This window comes from Oryctolagus cuniculus, chromosome 1 (assembly GCF_051225735.1).
Source record: "Oryctolagus cuniculus isolate XC-2025 breed Fujian yellow rabbit chromosome 1, ASM5122573v1, whole genome shotgun sequence".
Taxonomy (NCBI): domain Eukaryota; kingdom Metazoa; phylum Chordata; class Mammalia; order Lagomorpha; family Leporidae; genus Oryctolagus; species Oryctolagus cuniculus.
This window is the reverse complement of record NC_142867.1, coordinates 209101124-209119303: the sequence shown is the minus strand read 5'-3', so window position 1 is coordinate 209119303 and position 18180 is coordinate 209101124. Positions and strand designations below refer to the sequence as shown.

Sequence of the window (18180 nt, the reverse complement as noted above, 5' to 3'; positions counted from 1 at the left end):
TTATTCTTAGGTATTTAAATTTTAACTGAAAAGTGATCCCTGTTAGGAATTTGGAAAACAATATGCTGAGTGAAATAAGCCAATCCCAAAGGGACAAATACCACTTGTTCTCCTTGATAGGTGACAACTAACTGAGCACCAAAAAGGAAACCTGTTAAAGTGAAATGAACACTATGAGAAACGGTGACTTGATCAGCCCTCACCCTGACTGTTGATGAGCAATTAATATGTTATCCCTCTTAGTATTTCTTTTGTTTGTTCTACTTAATACTTTTGGTTGAATACTGTAATCAATACACAATTCTTCTTAAGTGCTGAAACTTAACTGAAAAGTGATCGCTGTTAAATATAAGAGTGGGAATAAGAGAGGGGAGAGATGTGCAATTCGGGACATGCTCAAGCTGACTTACCTCAAATGGTAGAGTTAGAAACATACCAGGGATTCCAATTCAATCCCATCAAGGTGGCATGTACCAATGCCATCTCACTAGTCCCAGTGATCAATTTCTGTTCACAATTGATCATAATGATAGGACTAAGAACCAAAGGGAGCACATAAACAAGGATAGTGTCTGCAAATACTAGCTGATAGAATAAAAAAGGGAAAGAATGATCCAACATGGGAAGTGAGATACACAGCAGACCCATAGAATGGCAGATGTCCTAAACAGCACTCTGGCCTCAGAATCAGCCCTTAAGGCATGCGGATCCGGCTGAAAAGCCCATGAGACTATTTCAGGCATGGAAAGCCAAGACACTCTGGGGAAAAAAAAAAAAAACCTAAATGAAAGATCTCCGCAAGTGAGATCCCAGTGGAAAGAACGGGTCATCAAAGAAGGAGGTACCTTTCCCCGAAGGGAGGAGAGAACTTCCACTTTGACCATGGTCTTGTCTAAATATGATCAGAGTCGGTGAACTCAGGGGGCTTCCATAGCCTTGGCAGCTCATGACAAGAGCCTAGGGTGATTACTGATGCCATAAACAAGAGTGTCAATTTGTTAAGTCAACAACAGGAGTCACTGTGCACTTACTCCTCATGTAGGATCTTTGTCCTTAGTGTGCTGTACATTGTGATTTAATGCTATAACTAGTACTCAAACAGTATTTTTCACTTTATGTTTCTGTGTGGGAGCAAACTGTTGAAATCTTTACTTAATGTATGCTAAACTGATCTTCTGTATATAAATAGAATCGAAAATGAATCTTGATGTGAATGGAAGGGGCGAGGGAGTGGGAAAGGGGAGGGTTGCGGGTGGGAGGGACGTTATGGGGGGGAAGCCATTGTAATCCATAAGCTGTGCTTTGGAAATTTATATTCATTAAATAAAAGCTAAAAAAAATAAAAATAAATAAAGTCTTTGTTTTTAAAGTTCTTTAAAAAGATGTATTTATTTATTTATTTGAAAGGCAGAATTACAGAGAGACAGGGAGAGACAGAAATCTTCCATCTGCTTGTTTACTCCCCAAATGGCCTCAGTGCTCAGGGCTGGGCCAGACAGAAGTCACGGGCCAGGAGCTTCATCCAGGTCTCCCACGTGAGTGGTCTGGGCCCAAACACCTGGGCCATCTTCCATTGCCTTTCCCAGGCCTTTAGCAGGGAGCTAGTTTGAAGTGGAGCAGCCAGAACATGAACCGGTAGCCATATGGGGTGCTGGCATGAATGTCAGGTGACAACTTTACCTGCTATGCCACAACACCAGCCCTTCTTCTCAAAAACCTTCCGAGACTTTTTTGTTCTTCATTTATCCTCTCCGCTCCACTGCATTTGACTGGGCTTTCTCACAGTTATTTGTGAGTCTCCCATCATGCTTGTTCCACTGCAGAATACTTGAAGGCAGAGACTATGATGAATTTGGCATCTTAGTATGCTCCAAAGCAAGAGCTAGGAACACACCAAGTGCTCCATAAATGTTGATAGAATGCAAGACTGTTTCTTAACATTACCCCCTTAGACCTCCAACCTGGCAATTCTGCTATAACTATGTCTTCTTCATGAGCATCTATATCAGAGGAGGACATAGTGCACAGGCAAGCACAACAATTTAGACCTATTGGCCTGCTCCCTCAGTTCCCATGGCTTTATGTTGCCCAGATACTCTCCTTTGGACACCTGACTTTCAGTTGCCCTCTCACTCATGCCCTGGGTTTCTGAGTCAAAACCAAGTCAGCAAGGAAGTAGATCAATTACCTTAATGCCACTGGTGAAGCTTGGTGGCCAGTCATCCGCCTGCATTTATGGTTTTATTTAGTGTCATGCTGTGACACTGTTTCTCAAGTGACGTCTGCTCTCTCCCTTGGCCACTGTTAGCACAACTCATAGATCTGACTTTAGGGCTGTACTCAGCCTGGTACCAGGCCCTGTTCCTATGTGGCAATTGCCAGCACATCTCCCTAAGACAGAAAGCTGGATCTTTGTTCTAGTCCATTGCTGCCTATGGACACTTGTCTACAAATAACTTCCTACCTGTCTGCTGGCCAGTTCGCCTGATGGGAGGGAAATGAGATGCTTGGATTCTTCTCTATTGTGCTCCACTCATTTGATTGGGACAGTTGGGTCAACCATGCATGGGCTTGCTTTGTCCTTTGGCCATACCTCGCCCATGTGCCTACCAGTCTGATATTTGCCAGCATAGCCAGGCTTATTTTCCTGCTGCTGAAAATACAGCTGTGTACATAAAGGGTCAGGATTTTGTTTTGTCCTCTCTGTCTGCTCTGTACAACTGTGAGATGCCTATGGTGCCTTGTGCATGCCTAAACTGAAAATCCATTTGATTTTATCTTAATGTACTCTGTTTACGTCTCTCCATCTTCATTGCCACTACTATGGTTTAGGCCACCATTATCTGTCACTTAGGTTAGTACAATGGCCTTTCATTGTTCTCTAGTCTCGACTCTCTCCCAGAATACATGATGTGATCACATTATTTTCTACTGGAAACCTTTCAGTCGTGTCCCATTGCCTGTGGGTATGTTCTCCTTCTTGATATATACCTGAAGGAGGACATTCATATTATGGGCATATCACACGGTACTTGGTTTCCTGTGTGATAGCTGTCACTCCACCTCCTTTTTCCCATCATTATAAGGTAGATGAGAAAATGATGTGATTTGTAGGCATATAATAGGATATAATCTAATTTAGATTAATCAAATGACTGCAGAGTGATGGGACACTCTTTGGAGATGGCATTGGAGGGCTGCTGGTCTACAAGACAAATGCCATCCTTAGTATGCCAATAAAGTCCCTCCTGACCTATTCCTTGTATATTTGCACAGCCTCACTTCTTGTCGTGACCACTACCGCCACTTGGATTCTACAGTGGTCCCCAGATAGCAGCACGATTTCTTTGACATCCAGGCTGCAACAAATGTTGTCCCTCTGTTTGGAGTTGTCTTTCCTGTGCATCCAACTTCACCATCGGGGTCTTAGATTGGAGGCCACTTCTCCAGCAAGGATTTCTTTGATTTCCCAGGTTGAGATAAGGGTCTCCTATCTGAATCTCCGTGTTTCTAAATTCTTTTACCACACTAAGCTTCAAGTATCTGTCTCCCACACTAGACCATGATTCTCTAACTGCAAGGACTAGGATTGCCGGTAAATACAAATGTGTCAAACACAGGGAAGATTCTCAGTGAATGAATGAATGAGGTTTAGTGTTTTATGGATTGATGTGTGTCCCCTCAGAAAGATATGTTGAAGTCTTAAGCTCTGCTACCCATGATAGTGATCTTACTTGGAAATAAAGTCTTTGCAAATATAATGAGTTTAAACGGAGGTCATATTGGACTAGGGCAGGCCCTAAGTCTGATGACTGGCATTGTAAGATGGGGAGATTTGGATGCAGACACACAGAGAAGAAAATGCCATGTAAGGACACAAACACACAGGGGAGAAGGGCAAAGAATCCCCTCCTGGGAACTTCAAAGAGAGTGTTGTACTGTTAACACCTTGATTTTGGATTTAGAACTTCCTGAACTGACAGAGAATAAATTCCTGTTGTCTTAAGCCACAAAGTTTATGGTGTTTTGTTGTAGTAGCCCTAGGCAATGAACACAGATGTGGCAACATATGTCAGATATAACACAGTCATAGGGTCCGGTTTCCTTTGAGGGGTGTCATGATTCATTTAGCAGAAATTCCTGCACAGTCTGGGAAAACACACCTTTGTAATCATCATTTGTGGATTCTTTTTAATATAAATTTTGGAAAATATTTAACCTTTGTTTTCTTAAAAAATATCGAAGTACAGTAGCATCTTTTTTTAAAGAGTGGTAAATATTGCCTGAAATAAATTAATATTCTTATCTGAGAAAACAAGTGAAGGGATTCAAAGTGAATCATGTCACAGTTTCAGAATAGAACAAGGTAAGGACCTCACTTTTCAGGGAAAAATAAAACACTGGATTTGACAGATACTGGTATAATTAAATGTTATTGCTTTGAAGAGAGGCCCAGGGACTGGAGAGCTCAATACTTCTGAAAATCCCCTTAATTTTAGGAGCTATCTCACTTGGTTTTCTAATAGATATTTTAGGGGTGGTGCCATGGCTCACTTGGTTAATCCTTCGCCTGCAGCGCCGGCATCCCATTTGGGCGCCAGGTTCTAGTCCCAGCTGCTCCTCTTCCTGTCCAGCTCTGTGCTGTGGCCCGGAAAGGCAGTGGAGGATGGCCCAGGTGCTTGGGTGCCTGCGCCTGCATGGGAGACCAGGAAGAAGCACCTGGCTCGGGATCGGTGCAGCGCTGGCTGTAGCAGCCATTTGGGGAGTGAACCAATGAAAGGAACACCTTTTTCTGTGTCTCTCGCTCACTGTCTATAACTCTGTCAAATAAAATAAAAAAAAAATAGATATTTTAAATTCAACTTGCCCTCATCCGAGCTTCTGATCATCACAAGTCTTTGAGCCATCATCTATTCTCTCTCAGATACATTAGCAGGAAACTGAATCAGAAGCACAGAGTAACAGGGACTTGAACCAGACACTTCAATATAGGATGCAGGTGTCCCAGGAGGCAGCTTAACCCAATGCATGACAATACAAACCCCAATAATTTAACATATACACTGCTTATTAGAAAGCTTTTAGCACAAGCGTTGTTTGAGAGTAAGTTCTTTTTAAAAGTCTGAGAGGTAGAGAGAGAGCAAGAGCGAGAGCAAGCGAGCTCCCATCTACTGTGCACCACCCAAATGCCTGCAACAGCTGGGGCTGAGCCAGGAAACAGTGGGGGAGCTAGGAATTCAGTCTGAGTCTCTAGGTGGGTTAGAGGTACCTAACTACTTGATCCCTTCAATACCATCTCTCAGGGTCTGCATTAGCCAGAAATTATAATCAGGAGATGAGTCAGGACTTGAGCTCAGGCACTCTGATAAGGGACATGGGTGTTCCCAGTGACGTCTTAACTGAGAGGCCAAACACCAACCCACAGCATAGATTTTTAACAAGTTAATTCCTATTTTTACCAGAGATGATGACTTTGAAAAAAAAAATCTATGATTTAGATTGGCTTTGCAATAGGTACAACTTTTTTAAATACCACTTTCTTAAAGTCATTATTACTGGAGTGAGATTCACATAACTGAAAATAGACCATTTAAAGCAAATAATTTAGTGGCATTTAGTACAATCACAGTGTTCTGCAGCATCTATTTTTGGTCACATGTTTATGTATTGTGTAGCTACTTCCAAAATACATTTAAATTTGCTGTACCACTTAAACATAATCTTCCAGCAATTTCTGTTGCCCTTCAAATTTAAAGACAAAAAAACTGAATCCACGGTGACAGTCATCTGAGCTCTATTTTGCAAAAGTGAAATCTCAAACCAGGCAGCATAGATATGGAGTTAAAAATAAATCCCTCTCTGTTTATAGGTCTTAGAAACACACACCAGCTTCCTGTGAAGTTCAGTGATTTTTTTAATTGTTTCAAGATGTTTTAAAGGATGCTGTGAAAGTTCTACATGATGACAAAACAAAACTCATTAGCTAGTACTTCCCTAGTGGGATTTTACTTAAAATATAAAATGTAAAAGCTCATAGGGAGGGAATCTTACAACTGCAAGTTTAAACCCAGTATAGTGAGGAAAGAAGGAAAAATAGACATAATATTGCTACATCTTTGCCTTTCTGAGTTAGATCTAAGAATAATACATCTCATGAGCTTTGTTCTCTCCTTGTTCCTTTAGAGTGCTCTCAAGTTAACTTAAGAAAATTCCTGGAAGGGGACACGGAAGAAACTGTTCGCATTTTTTTCCTCAGCAGAGGAGTTCTGGGGGTGGTAGAAAGATGACAGATTTTATAATTACGTAACACACGTTCTGTGTGCTGTTTACTTTTTTACCCTAGATATATATTACAATTAACAACAACATCAACAACTAACTCCTAAACTTTTGTTGAATTATCCCTCCAAGTCTCCCATAGTTCTGGTCATGTATTAGACCTCTCCAAAGTGATGGAGACTCGATTTAAACTAGCAGCTTTAGTGGATCCCAGAGCAGGGAGGGAGTAGTCCACAGAACAGGGCTGCAGCACTCTAAGTGAGGCCTTCCTACAACCAGGAGACACTTTCTCCTGCTCTTGTGGTCATCTCTGCGTGTGTTTGTTTCTCTTTGCATTCTCTCCTACTTCTCCATATAGACTGATGGTACTGATAGTTCTAGGGAAAGTAACTCAGAGAACAGAAACAACACCTTTCTCCTTGAGTGTCTATTACAATCCTGAATAATTCTAGTTGTCTTTGTATTATGTGCTGCATCTTGTGCCCTTGCTATTGCTGAGAGAATTGGCCAGGCCTAAATCATTTGCCTGAATCTCTTAATGAAAGGAAGATGTGAAAGCTTCCTGGGAGGGAAAATCAATTACTATAGTCAATCCTTGGTTCAAACACAAACTTTTTCTCCCAATAAGTATTCTAAGAAAATTCGACACCAAAATAGCATAGCCATCATACAGATCCCTAAAAGAGACTCATCTCCTTCCCAAAGTCATACAATTTGGAATCTTTTTTAAAGATTTATTGACTTTAAAGGAAGAGTTGAGGGGAGGGGAGGGGAGAGAGAGAAAGAGAGAGATCTTCCATCTACTGGTTCACTCCTGAAATGGTGCAAACAGCCAGGGTGGGGCCAGGCTGAAGCCAGGAGCTGAGAGCTTCATCTGGGTCTCCCACTTGAGTGCAGAACCCAAGCACTTGGGCCGTCTTCCACTGCTTTCCCAGGGGCATTACCAGGGAGCTGAACTGGAAGTGGGGCAGTTTGGACACGAACCATCACCCATATGGGATGCTGGCACTGCAGGTGGTGGCTTAACCTTCTGTGCCACAGCGCTGGCCCCTGGAATCCTTACTAGCAGATTCAGCTCCAAGTCCAAATCTCTGAGGCATCTTCCTCTTTCTTACACTGCTTTGAATGAGATTTCTCTTGGCTTAGCAACTCATGTCCAATTGAGGAATGTAATAATCACAATGAAAAACTCCAATTTTGAGAGGATATGTGGTCATTTTGAAAGGATAATTATTGCTTCCTGCTGCAGAAGGATAGCAAAGATTCATCTGTGTGGCAAAGGATTAAGTTCTTTAGACCCAGAACGTGGGAACTGTAGGTTCTCCCTGTTAGAAGGAATAGTACCCAATTGAAGTTATGCAGTTCCTAGGGGTCAACCTTCTAAGTCCCTCTGGTTCCTTTCAGGTATCCCCATTCCAACACCTAGATTCTGATTGTTTTTCAATGAAAGCACTCATGTTAAGTGGACTTAAAGCATTATCTGCAGGCTGGAAGAGTTTTGCGATAAAGTTATATATTTTTTATTTGCTTAATCTGTAACTTATGTTAGAATGGAAACCGAAGACTGCTTGCCTTTACTGGTTTGAATTAGAAGGAACCATTTAACGCATTTTAGAGCAATGGACACCTTCCTGAAAATAGAAGTCATACTGTGGGTTGAATATGTACTTCCAAAATTCACATACTGACACTGAGTGGGCAATGTGATAGTATTGATGGGTGGCCTTTAAGCGATGATTGCATCACGAAGGCTCCTTTCTTTATGAATGAGATTCAGACCCTTATAAAAGAGGCTTCAGATAGCATCTGTCTTGCTTTCCTTTCTGCCATAAGAGGGCACAGCATTTTTCCATATGAGAGGATGTAGCAACACGGTGCCGTCTTTAAGCAGGCAACATTCTTCATCAGACAACTGCCATAAACTACCAGAGGCTTGATCTTGGACTTCTGAATCTCCAGGACTATGGTAGGTAAATTCCTGTCCTTTATAAATTACTCAGTCTGGGGTATTTTGTTACAGCAGTACAAAATGTACTAAGACAAACTCCATCATCATCATCATCATCTATTTAATCATCTTTCTAATCTCCATTCCCTTTCAGGAAGTGTAGATTTAAGCATAAGTATTTTAAAAACTATTGTTTCTTTTTTTTAACTTTTATTTAATGAATATAAATTTCCAAAGTACAGCTTATGGATTACAATGGCTTCCCCCCCATAATGTCCCTCCCACCCGCAACCCTTCCCTCTCCCACTCCCTCTCCCCTTCCATTCACATCAAGATTCATTTTTGATTCTCTTTATATACAGAAGATCAGTTTAGCATACATTAAGTAAAGATTTCAACAGTTTGCTCCCACACAGAAACATAAAGTGAAAAATAATAGATGATTTTTTAAATGATGATGAAATCAGATCAGACCTATTGTCATGTTTAATCCCAGTGAGAGTCAAGTTGGGAATTGATAATTTCTTCTTCTTCTTCTTCTTCTTCTTTTTTTTTTTTTTTTCAGAAGATCAGTTTAGTATACATTAAGTAAAGCTTTCAACAGTTTGCACCCACATAGAAACACAAAGTGAAATATACTGTTTGAGTACTCATTATAGCATTAAGTCTCAATGTACAGCACATTAAGGACAGAGATCCTACATGAGGAGTAAGTGCACAGTGACTCCTGTTGTTGACTTTACAAATTGACACTCTTGTTTATGGCCTCAGTAATCTCCCCATGCTCCAGTCATGAGTTTCCAAGGCTATGGAAGCCCCTTGAATTCTCCGACTCTTATCTTGTTTAGACAAGGTCATAGTCAAAGTGGAGGTTCTCTCCTCCCTTCAGAGAAAGGTACCTCCTTTAAAGACTATTGTTTCAAAAGTGCTTTAACACATTTGAAAAATAGGCACCATTTTATGGATTGTGTGCCTTTCTTCTTATCATGTTTTGGTTTTTCATTGACCATATAAAGAGTCTTTCTCATGATCCTGAGTCCATTCGTTAAGGACTTGGTTGGTGAGGAGAAAAAATAAAATCTCATGTATGAAAGGATAAAGGGGGCCACCTCTGTGGCGCAGCAGGTTAACGCCCTGGCCTGAAGTGCTGGCATCCCATATAGGTGCCGGTTTGAGACCTGGCTGCTCCACTTCCGATCCAGCTCTCTGCTATGGCCTGGGAAAGCAGTAGAAGATGGCCCAAGTCCTTGGGCCCCTGCACCTGCATGGGAGACCCGGAAGAAACTCCTGGCTCCTGGCTTATACCATCAGCGCAGCTCCAGCCATTGTGGCCATTTAGGGAGTGAATCAGTGGATGGAAGACCTCTCTCTCTCTCTCTCTCTCTCTCCTCTCTCTGTGTAACTCTGACTTTCAAATAAATAAATAAATAAATACAAATTAAAATAATAAAAATTATTTATTAAATTAAAAAAGAAAGGATAAAGGGATATTGTGAAGAAATTATCAGAGCCCTTGGCTCACAGTCAAAGGGATTCAAGATAGAGCCCCTACCTGAAAAATCTGGGCAAGCAAGTTGAGAGGTCATCTATGATAGGCCCTGTCTTTGAGACCTGGAGACATGTTGATTCAGAAAACTTTCCAGCTGATTCTGCAGTTTTCATAAGGTTGAAAACCTCACCTTAACTCTTCCTAGGGCTTCTGAAAAGAAAGTGTGCATTCTTCATGAAACCTTGCTTATTTTATATCAGGTGTTCCAATAGCTTTCCTCCTGGTAGAAGTAATGCACACCTTATACCATAAGTTTATTTCTGACATTGGCCAACTATTCCTTACAGATTTCTACAAAAGTTGTTAGACTAAAGAGAATGCCTAGACCCTCAAGGCAAAAATAGGTATGAGTTTCTACACCTCTACCTAGATAAGATTAGCTAAACTCCCCAGAACCCCTGAGCTGGAATAGCAATAAGTAGATGTTATCAGTCCAGAGTATTCTTCTTTTTCTCTATCTGTTTCAAGACAGGCAACTGGGAAGCGTTTTTTTCTCTTCTCCTTCTCATAATACTTTGCTTACATTTTCTTGGAGATGGAGACTTAAGGTAGAATTTAACCAGCTAATTCTCTACATATCTGACACCTCTAGCTTCTCATCTTGGTGGAGGCTGACGATGGGAAGTTAGGAGAGTGTCATGGTTTTTCTGCAATAATCATTCCTAATTTTCTCTGGTGTTTGTTGCTAGCAACTCTGTTTTCTGGTGCCAAATTATTCTTGGTTAGGGACTGATTGGTTGTAGGGAAGAGAATTCACTTAGATCAGCTCAAGTAAAATTATAATGCTTATGATGTAGCTCCAATAACCAATTCCTGGACAGTGAAGCAATGTAATAGACATTGTGGGAGAAAAGAATGAAGCATAGTAGGGCCTTACAGAATTTGTAAAGGGGAAGTGGAAAGTAAAGAAATAAAACAGCTCTTTTTCTTATACCATTTTCCCTTTTATCTCTGTTTTTGTGCCTTCTGGATTTCTCTCTGTGGAGCATGTGTTTCTTTTTATTCATGGTATCTTTGACCCTACTTTTTCACCTTGGTTCATTATCTCACAATGAGGCAGTCCATGTCTGACCAACTTGGATTCATTTTTCTAACACTCATAGCATCTGATATTTTATGTGTGTGTGTGTGTGTGTGTATTTGTGTCAACAGAATAATTCTCACCTCGCTTTTTCCAAGTATTGTGTGTATGTTTTTAAGTGACAGCATTGTTGTATAGTACATTGGTCTCCAAAGTAGATTATACAAGATAATCCACCAGGGTATAAAATGAATATATGATTTATATAATGTGTGTATCTAAAAAAACAAGAAAATCTAAGTATTATGCATTTACATGATAGAGATTGATCATTGATCTTTTTGCCTTCATGTGGATCGAATGTCAAGAGTAGTTCACAGGTGTTTTGAAGGAAAGGGGGGCTTCCACAACATGGGGTATAGGCAAGTTGCTTTCTGTGGATGTTGGCTTTCAGCATATGGTGGAATATCGCAGTTTATATGGGCTTATGTAGATTCTCATAATATATTATCTAGTTTGAACTAAAGTAATCCTCACAAAATAAACAAAAGGCTTAAAAAGATACCCAGAATGTAATTGTAAATTCCAGATAATGCCTATAATGCAAGCACAAGGAATGAAGAGAAGATGGCAGAGCAAACATCTCTACTCCTGTTATGAGCTCTTTGCAACATTAAGAGAAAAAACTCTGATGATGTAGTTGGATCTGACAGGAAGTGATCCACAAGATAAGACATTTTCATGGAGACTTTAGGAACTACGGGTTTTAGTCTAAGACTGCTGACAATGAACATAGCCCCAGAGTGTGCCCTGTGCTTGGATTTTGTTCATGGAGCTGTCATGGCTATCCTGACATTTAGAAATGAAGCTGTCACAGTACGAAGGCAAATTTTTATAACTTTTTAAATAGTAACATTTCAGTCAGGGAATGCTCAATTTTACTTAACATAATTTCACTAACTTTATAATTTTTTGCTTAAGAACAGAGGTTAAAATCTACATTCCATTAAGGAAACACTGTTCTTTTGCCATGGTAAAAGTTAGCTAAAATCATAAGCAAGAATGTGTGCCCTTGTCAGCAGATGTCAGTTATGAAGCTGTCGTTGAATATCTGAAGAACCAAGCATTAGGATAGATTTGACATTGCTGACATGATTGGGTGAAAATACAGATGCTTCTGACTTGTCTCAGTTTATGGAATTTGTTAGATTCTGTTACTATAATGAAATACAGGAAAAACAATTCTCTTTATCCCTCTCCACTAAGAAAAAGATATGCTGGAAGGGCTATGTTAATTATAAAGGTATTAATAATTTCTTAAACAAAAGAAGGGGTAAGAAGAGAGGGAGAGAAGCATGAGTGAAATTTTCTCTCTACCTAATTTATATGCAGTTATTGCAGCAAAGAAATCAAAGCCATAATAGTTAAAATTCCAGGAATACAAGTATGGTGAATTTTGTGAAAATGGAATATTTAGTATTAAAATCTTTATCTGGAGCAGTGACTGGCAACCTTCTTCAGTACACAGGAACATAGTCAATTTTTTAGGCTTTGCAGGCCATATGGTCTCTATCTCAACTACTCAACTCCCCTAATAGGGTGAAAGCAGGCATTAGATAATAGGTAAGTGACTGTGTTCCAATGAAACTTTGTTATAAAACAGGAGGGGAATATATTTGATTCAAGGGCCATTGGTTTGCCAACCTGTGCTTTATGAGATAGGGGTAGCCATGAACATACAGGTTGACTGTTTTTCTTGTGTCAAAGAACTCAAAAATGTCACTGAAGTTAAGGACAAATCTCTAATTTATTGATCTCCCATGTAATGGCAAGTGGGTGTCACAGTATGCCATCTAACAGATAAATTAAAAAGCACAGATTAAATAGCTTGTTCTTCAAGGTAAAAGTGACATTTAATAATGAGAAACAAACTGCCTTTTGAAAGAAACCTATAGGACAATTTTGAAAATAGCTCTTAGGGAATGTTTCTCTTCTCATATTGTTTACCTGTGGAAATGGTATACGTTGTCACCTGCATACTTAATAAACTTAGAAAAAGAAGTTCCGAGGCAGAAAAGGATGGCAGTCGAATAGGACTCTGCATAGAGACACCAAGATGAATTCACACACCAGTCTACCTTACAAGAGCTGGGGAAGCCAAGCCAAAGACCACAGTGCCTGGTTTTAGTGTTATAATGACAAAAGATGCATTGAAGAAGACAGGAAAGAGTTGCCCAGGTACCCCTCCCCCAACTCCAAGCACCACAGTGTGGACACAGATGCTTCCTGCTTGAGGGAGGGAGAAGGAATTAATTCCAGGCCTCAGTTATGAGGCCTGCCAAGGTGAAAAAGCAGTGCTGGGCAGAGGCCAAGGTCCCTTCTCCAAGCCACTACTTGCAGACTGAGCCTCTGGAATTGCATCAGCCCATTGCCACGTGACTCCTCCAGAACCCCTCCTCCAACCTAGAGCAGTGCAGGGGGAAGACAACACGCACTGGGGCATGAAACAGGAAAGCGAGCACTGGGCAACACTTTCCCGAGCAAGGAGATGCATGTGGTCTGATAAAGAAGGAACCTAAGCACAAGCATTTGCTGCTCGCTTAAGCTCATCCCTGAGGCAAGAGGGTTTAGTGAGACAAGGGTAAGCAGGAAGTCCTGGCAACCCCCCACTCAGGCCCCACGTGTCTGAGGCATTTATCACAGTTGAGCACTGGGGCCCTTCCAGGCCCAGAGCCCAGTTTGGGAAGCTGCTGTGTTGTCAGCTGCTGCATTGCCCTTGAGAAAGAGTCCAGCTCATGCTGTGCCCAGTCCCACCCAGGATCTTGTTGTCTGGAGCCATCTTGAGGCCCCTCCCACTCTGAGGTTCTATGAAATAGCTGTCACTACCTTGGAAAAACTTGGGTGGCGCATACTTTCTTTTAAAGCTCTATTTATTTATGTGTTTATTTGAAGGCAGAGAGAGAGAGAGAGAGAGAGAGAGTCTTCCATTCACTGTTTTACTCCGCAAATGTCCACGACAGCTGGGGCTGGGCTGGGAGGAAGCCAGGAGCCAGGAGCTTCATCTGAGTCTCCTACACAGGTGCCCAAGCACTTGGGCCATCCTCCACTGCTTTTCCAGGCATAGTAGCAGAGAGCTGGATCAGAAGTGGAGCATCCAGGACTCGATCTGGCACCCATATGGGATGCTGGCACTGAAGGTGGAAGCATAACGTTCTACACTACAGTGCCAGCCCCTATTTAAAATTTTTTATTAACATGTATAAGGCAATCTTTCAACACATGTACACATGTAAACCAATCAAATCAGACAACTAGCTTTTCCATTACCTTTCTTCGTGTTTGGAGTCTACTACTTCCTCTCTTTCAATCCTTAAAATTTTTATTTATTTATTTATTTGAAAGGCAGAGAGGGAGGTAGATCTGGGGCTAGTGCTGTGGCGTAGCGGGTAAAACTGTTGCTTGCAGGGCCAGCATCCCAAATGGGTGCCAGTTTGAATCCCAGCTGCTCCACTTCCAATCCAGCTCTCTGCTATGGCCTGGGAAAGCAGTGGAGGATGGCCCAAGTCCTTGGACCCCTGCACCTGCATGGGAGACCCGGAAAAACTCCAGGATTCTGGCTTCGGATCGGCCCAGCTCTGGCCATTGTGACCATTTGGGGGAGTGAAACAGCAGATAGAAGACCTCTCTCTCTCTCTCTCTCTCTCTCTCTCTGCCCTTGCCTCTCTGTAAGTCTGCTTTTCAAATAAATAAAGAAGTCTTCAAAAAAATTAAAAAGGAATGAAATTTTGTTAAAAAAAAGTCTCAACAGAAAAATTGAGCAAGCAGAAAAAAGAATTCCTGAGCTTGAAGACAGATTGTAGGAAATAACTCAGGCAAAAAAGGAAAAAAAAAAACAAACCTGGCTAGAACAGAGAAAGCCTTTGAGACTTATAGGATACCATTAAGTAAGCAAACGTTTGCAAAAAGGATATTCCAGAAGGGGGAAGAGAAGGAAAACGATATAGAAAATGCATTCAACAAAATAATTGCTGACAACTTTCTAAATTATGGGAAAGATTGGGGTATTCAGATTCAGGAAGCCCAAAGACCCTTATTGCACTGTTGACAATAGCCAAGATATGGAATCAGCATCAGTATCCATCAGCAGATGCATGGATAAAGAAAATGTGGTATGTTTACAAAATGGAGTACTATTACTTATCAGCCATAAAAATAGGTCAAGATCCTGTCATTTGTAACATTAGAGATGAACCTACATGACATTATGTTAGGTGAAATAAACCACACACTCAAAGACAAACACCACGTGATTTCACTCATATATGTTTCCTAGAAAAGTGGCTCCTATAGAAGTTGAGAGTAGAATTGTGGTTTTCAAAGGGGGAGGTAATAGGAAGAGGTTAGTCAAGGGGTACAATGTTATAATTAGATAGGAAAAACATGTCCTGGTGTTCTTCTATATAGCAGGATGTATTGTAGCCAGGAGAGGATTAAAATAGCCAGGAGAGAATTTTTAATGTTCTTGCCACAAAGAAGTGATAAGTGTTTGCAGTAATGGATATGCTAATTACTCTAATTTGATCATTACAAAATGTATACCTGTACAGAAACATCACATTTTACCCTATAAATAAATATGAGTGTATAATTATGTGTCAATCAAAAATTAAAAGACATTTCTAATATGTTTAGTAACCTCCTACAGAATTTAAATGGATTTCAGATCTATTTGTTAACAGATATAAATAGGCAATCTCTTCTAAGTTGTTGGCAGGTATAATATTTTGGCATCAAGAATGATGGAAATTTCGGGGCTGGCACTGTGGCACAGTGGATTAAGTGCCACCTGTGAAGCCAGCATCGTGTGTGGGCGCTGGGTTGGGTTCCAGTTGCCCCACTTCCAATCCAACTGCTTGCTAGTGTACCTGGGAAAAAGCAGCAGAAGATGGCCTAGGTACTTGGGTCCCTGCCATCCCTCTAGGAGACCCAGGTGAAGCTCCTGGTTCCTGGCTTCCACCTGGCGCAGCCCCAGCCATTGCAGGCATTTGGGGAGTGAACCAGAACCAGCAGATGGAAGATCTCTCTCTCTCTCTCTCTCTGCCTCTCTCTAACTTTTGAATAAATACATGACTGAATCTTTAAAAAAAAATGATGGGGATTTCAACAAACTTCAGCAAAATCCTCTGTATAAACAGTGGGTATAATTATAAAAATGGTATAATTATTTAATGAGTGCAGCCAAGTGAAAGACTTTTTCCATTTGATCTCATTTTGGAACTTCTATGTGAGGTCCTTTTTCTAGACGCACAACAATTAAGTGTTGATTTAAGCTGTCATGCAGGCCCTCAAGTTGTTGTGACAAAAAATTAAGCCAAGATTATAAAAACAGTAATGAAGCATATTTGAACACATTACTTGCAGTTTTTTTGGTGTTCTAGAAATTAATGAACTAAATTGAACTCTAGTCTCCCAGACTCTAAAAAACATTTAAGAGGATTCTGTGCCATTCGCTGGGCAGAAGGAAATTAATCCATAAAATCGCCTCTTAACATACTATTACAGTTAACCCTCCTTTATTTGGAGATGACTCATTGTAATCATGTGCAGGCTGGACCTGAGAAACATTGATGTTTCTAGCGAGGCTGAGCTTTGGGAGGCACCAGAGTTAAGTCTCCATGTGCAGAGTGGCGCAGGTGACATCTCATCCTGCCCCTGAGAGTAGAGGCTGTTAGATCTGAATTCATCTTTGCTGCCTCATTACTGACCCTGCAGGCTGGAGAGGCCCACCCCTCTGACATTTGCTGCACATTTTTTTTTTTAGATTTATTTTTAATTATTTGAAAGGCAGAGGGACAGACAGAAACATATCTTCCATCCTCTGCTTTTGTCCCCAAATGGCTGCAACAGCCAGAACTGGACCAGGTCAAAGCCAGGAGCCTGGAGCTCCATCCGGGTCTCCCACATGAGTGGCAGGGGCCCAAGCACTTGGGCCAGCTTCCACTGCCTTCTCAGGAGTGTTAGCAGGGAGCGGAAACGGGAGCACAGCAGCAGGGACTTGAGTCACTGCTGTGATATGGGATTGCGAGCAGCAGCTTATCCCACCCTGCCGCAATGCTAGCCCACTGCTACTGCACTTGGACCGTTGCTGATGGATGTGAATAAGAGTGTGAGCCAAGCATGACCATTTTATAGGTGAGAAAACTAAGGCTCAGAAAGATGAAGTACTCACTTACTGATGGCAAGCTGTGACAGAGCTGGGATTGGAGACCAGGGCTGATTTCAAAGGCTCTGTGTCTTCCACTGCTCTCCACAACTTAGCTTGTAGGGTTTGGTCCTCAGCTACTGTGACCAGGATATTTTTGGATGGAGGCTCTTCTTGGCTCTCAAAACAGTGTGTCAGCAGATGCCGATTCTGCTTATTCCAAAGGATACTTCTATGCTTCCTTTTCTGAACTTTGCTGAGAGTCATATGGGACATTGAAAAGCATGCATTCCAAAGCTCTCATTTTACAATGAACAAAATTAATACCTAGACAGATAAAGTAACTTTCCCTAGCTCCCCATGGTAATTAGTGATGGCTATAAACCTGCCCTGCCTGAACTTTTGAACTCCTCACGTGTTGGAAAAATAGATCCCAGATTATAAATGTGTGTGGCAGAGCTTGAGTTTTCTAACATCCATAATTGGGCACCAGAGTTATAATTTTCTGTCGCTCCCCCTCTTCGTGGAGGAACGACACAGGACCCTGCGCTGTTCTTTCGTCTGCTCGGCCCTCCCCGGGTTTGCTGCTGGTTCTTCCCGGGTTGGCTACTATCCCTTCCACCTCCGTGGAAGGGCAGTTCCCCCTGGCCGCATTCCCCACTTCCGCAGGGGAGCGGCACACCGCCGGCCGGCTTTCTCGGGGGCTGCACGGGTGTTCCTTCAGCTAGATGTTCCCCATAGATGTTACCCCGTGCATGCCGTTTCTCTCCTCCTTTATAGTCCTTCTCTGCCAATCCCAACTCGGCTGAGTACGCTGCTCTCCAATCAGGAGCAAGTCCTACAGTTAATTGGTTGAACTGGAGGCAGCTGTGCGGAAGCTGTTTACTTCTCTCCCAACGCCATATTGTGGGAGAGCAGATGCATAGAATAAGTCCTAATTCGAGTAACTTAGTCTAGTCCGGATTGCTCCCCACAGATCCCCCTTTCTTTTTATTTTTTAGCGTTGATACGCGCCTGTCTTCGGTGTCCCGCGGCACACTCTGCTCTACTTGCTAGAGTTGCCACAGGCTCTTACAAGTCCTATCAGGCAAACCGAATCCGGGTCCTCTCTTCGCCATGTTGTGAGGAGGTTTTTAGGCGCTGATGCGTGCCTGTGTTCGGTGCCCTGCAGCGCATGCTCT

The 18180-nt window shown here is 41.7% G+C and overlaps 1 long non-coding RNA gene across 1 annotated transcript in view; it reads right to left on the bottom strand.

Annotated features, from left to right (window-relative positions):
* Positions 1-17395, bottom strand: part of LOC138847438 (uncharacterized) — a 35162-nt gene extending 17767 nt beyond the window's left edge. Inside the window, exon 1 of the long non-coding RNA XR_011385268.2 lies at positions 17031-17395. This is a non-coding gene — a long non-coding RNA (uncharacterized LOC138847438). The remainder of the gene's footprint in view (positions 1-17030) is intronic.
* Between the last annotated feature and the right edge of the window lie 785 nt (positions 17396-18180).